Genomic DNA, 4,238 nt, shown 5'->3' with positions numbered 1-4,238 from the left:
CCGGGATCTTCTGCAGCGAGAGCCTTTTGTATCGAATAATGACAAGACGAACGACGACAGCTCCATATAAGCTCCTATATACGTCGTTCAGGAATAGAGCTCTCCGGGATAATCCGACGACTCTTTTGATCCTCCTAAAATTGAATCGGAATTATCTCACATGGAGTTTGAAGACTCGGGGGAACCGTTGACGTCGGAAGGTGGTTTTGCGAGAGCAGCTCCGATTTTCTCGGTTTTCCACGACTATCCCCCGAATGATGTATCGCAACTTTTCCCCTGCTCGCGCACAATCCTGTCAATGCAAGCCATTCATGCGGCAAAAGCTTGTGTGTCGACCGAGGAGCAGACCGCCCGGAGAGACCAAGGAGAATTCCGTACACCAGAAGGAATCGTTCTCGTTTGTTGTGGACATTCATAAAGCATCGAGAGCCTCGCTCTCCCCGGCGGCCATTTTTTAAGCTCATATCGAGGGCAGCGCCGAAACAAACATTCGCTGCTTGTGGATTTTTGCAGACGCATTCATTCGTTCCTTCATCTTGGCAGGAAATGCTTTCGCAGGGAATGCGTGATTTGTGCCAGGTCTTGCTTCGACCACGAGCTTTCTCTCACTCAGCCGGAGGCATCCCAAGAGTCCGCCTGCTCACCTCAACCCTCGCAAATTGCGAGGCAGGCTGTGACATTTCGGCGAAGATTAAACGAGATACGAGGAAGGTTTGCCCCGACATCCGAGATTCGCCGGGATCCATGTGTATGTACAGGGCTTATGCGAGGGAACCGTGACACGTGAAGCAACTCCCGTATAGGGCGCTGTTTTCGCTTCTCAATGGCGGTGGAATCAGAGGGGAATGTTGCCGCAATGCTAGTTCGATGTTGATGCAAGCTGAGTGAAACGATACAGACAGTGTTTGATCAGACAGGACTCTTTCTCCAGAGTTCGTTCGGGAACAGCAGCAGCGCAACATCTCCGGGGCCTCATTCTCCGATGAACTATTCCAGCCGAAGAATCATCGGGTGCCGGTCGGTCCTCGTTTGGAACGCGCCCTGAATCCACAATGAAAGTCGAGCCTTCACTTCAAAACGAACCGGCTCCCTTAACTGTGTGTGTTTGCTGACTGCGTTGATGGCTGCTTGACTCGGCTCGCGGACTGGCGAAACGCTCGCGAGGGTGGCAACTGCCGGAGAGACAAGCCGCAGCGCACCGTCGTCTGGCACGCGGTTGCGCCAATGAAGTTGGACGCCGCTGCCGCCGCCGCCGGCGAAGACGACGATGCCGATGATGACGACGTCGAGAACGGTGGCCGATTCGTGCGTGCGCAGGCACGCACGCAATTTATTCATCATGATTGCTGGGCCTACGCAAACAATTTCCACTTTTCTCGACCGCCTCTCAAGCCGAGCAACAGAATCGTTTGTTTCCGTTCAGGTTTTCATTTTGAGTGAGAGGTCTCGCGTGGGAAACATCCGTCGACTCTAGCCGCTTGCTAGTTGTGTTGACACTTCGCTCCGACAGCTGCCCCTCTCATCCATAAATCATAGGATAGAGGAGCTCGTTCTCACACGCGCTCTCGTGAGATTCCTATGATTTTCCATTCACGGGCGCTCGTAGATAGCTCTCTGGTCTAGCTCATTTACATATTCATATCTGAAGGGCTGAGGGACATGCCCGCCAGAGAAATTAATTATCTTAATAGCCCTAGTGAGCGATATTCGATAGCTCGGCTCGTTGTAAGTAGGCTTTCCCGTAATTCTTCCGACAAGTTTACGAAGAACGAGTAAGGCGACATTACGCCTTAATGACCCCGCCTGGGACGTTCAAGCGTGCGCTAACCAAACTAGGCACTTCAATGAAACTTTAATCTCGAGCTCGGCATCGGAGACCCGATACCAGAGACGAGTCGGCTGGTGATACGAGAATTCGGCTGGCGAGATTGACTCTGCACTTCGCTTCGTTGAATCCGCTCTAGAACTCCTTCGCGATGCGTTTCTCCGATCGGCATCGGATCCGTATCGAGACTTCGGAGCTTTCCTTCTTTTTTTTGAGGAATAATGTTCCGGGATGAGCTTAATCGAGTGAGCTGTCTTTGTTCCAAGTCGATGCTCGCGCGCGCCGACGGAAAAGCTTTGCAGGCCCCGGATTTCGATCGTCCAATAATACCTCTCCTTGAACCGAAACGAGCTGAGCTCAGCGAGTCCTCCTTATCATATGAGGATGTTTTTCGAACATCTTGAGGCTCGAGAGCTCGGACCTTGCAGGGATCGAGTCGGCGACACCGCGCTCTCGATTTCTCCCGCTCCTCGGCACTCTCCTCCCACGGGTAGCTGCATCAGCGCTTGCGCTGTCGGGGCTTCCAGAGATGGAGGAAATTTCCGAGTTTTCTCCGAACGGTGTGATCTTCCGGAGCTATCTGGCTGTCGAATGACCTTCGATAAATAAATTGGTGGCCTGAACCGACCCTCCACCCGAAGAAGAGAGAACCTCATCATTTGGCGGGACGTTCCTTCCGTCGCAGAGGCGCCCACTCAACTCCGAGAAGAGTAGTGTCTCATATCCGTAAAATGACGATTGCGGTTCCCGGTGTTTGTGCTGGTACTCGAGACGAGACCTGGGACTATTCAGGGCTGGCTTCGGTGCCAGAGCCCGATGCTTCGCCGAGCCAGAGCTCTTACACGCGAGTATACACAGATTTTCTGCCGTGACGATGATTGGTGATCGACCGAAAGCGATCGAAAGAGGGGGCGGAGGACGGAAGGAAACAAACGCGACGAAGGCGTTAACGACAGATTGTCAGACTGACTGACTGCTCGTGCGACCGATCGACCCACCGATCGCGCGACCGACCGTCCGTCCGTCGAAGTGAGCTTGGCAATAAGCGCAACTTGCGCACAGAGCGGCAATCCATCACAAGTATTGGTAGAAGCACCGAGGCAATTCATCAGAGATGTTTATTACCGAGCGCACGTCTATGACACCGGCTTCGATCACATAGGCAGTATGATTCACTGAGTGAGTGAAAAAACCTCCGCCTCTGGTCGAGGACGCGATCCGAAGGTGAGATGTCGAACGGTTCGATCGCCTCGTCCGCATCCCTCGTTGAGATCATCCTGACCGAGTGTTCAACATTCGAATCCTCTCATTTGCTCTCGGCCGAGTCACATTTCGACCTATGCTATTCGCTTCTCGCTTGCGATCCTCCAAAAACATACGGGATCCGCACCCGACGGTCAGACCTCGGGAACTCCAGGCAGCCGTCGGGAGCCTCGCCGAACTCGGTCGGTCAGAGAGTTGGAAGAATCACTATTCCCATAATTTCCTCGCATTCCCGAGGATTCCGGGAGCGAGCGTCTTCATATCCGCGAAAGAGTCGAAAGAGTCGGGCTGGCGGAATCATAAAAACGCTCATCCGAAGAGCAGCTTCTTTCCGACCCGCTCACTTCGGACGAAAGTTTCATCCATGGTCTCCGTACCATTCAAACGGACCCCGAAAGCTAACATCCAATATTGCAGAGAGACCAATGAGCCATGCAGATGATTGGATTTCAGCCTCCAGTCAGAATTGGCTCCCGAATTTCCATCGAATGATCGCACAGAGCTCCCTCAACTCAATTTATTGCTGGGGACGTCTCATTCCTCATAATTTGGATATCCTGCCAAGGAATCACCTTCGAGATGAAGTCCCGGATAGACGGGCCCATGATACCAGCGATTGGAGACAGGTTTCTACTCTAATTGTATTTATGTTACAAACCCAGATCTCAAGGCATCCCGTCAAGGTGAACCATCCCGTCTCGACATTTTACCTCGACGAACAGCTCCGAGGAGTTCCTTGTATGGTACCAGACGAGGCTTTCCTTCTCCGGTGCGCTACATCGGAAGTGCCCAGAGATTCTACTTTCTCCCGGCGAAGAAGAAGATGGAACGTCTTCCGGATGAATTTTATCGATAAAAACTGCAAACTGCATAAGCTTGTAGGAGAATGTCAACAGATTAAGCGTTAAGGCAGCAAGACCCGAGAGCCGGAGAGCTCCCTCATGTCCGTCATAATGATTGAAGACAGAGACTTATAGACTCTGAAGGGCAGCGTTTCGTTCCCTGTTTTCCGAGACTCTTGATGGGGCCTCGACGTCAAGCCCACCATTTTCACCTTGATATATGTACGTCTCTCAAGAATGCCGCTCGGGAGTTTCCGCGGAAATCGCTTCCCGCGACTCGAAGAGGAGACCTCAGGTAGGGTTTGTCG

Source organism: Galendromus occidentalis, unplaced genomic scaffold, assembly GCF_000255335.2.
Source record: "Galendromus occidentalis unplaced genomic scaffold, Mocc_1.1 scf7180000077442, whole genome shotgun sequence".
NCBI classification, from domain to species: Eukaryota; Metazoa; Arthropoda; class Arachnida; order Mesostigmata; family Phytoseiidae; genus Galendromus; species Galendromus occidentalis.
Note: the sequence above shows the minus strand (reverse complement) of the source record.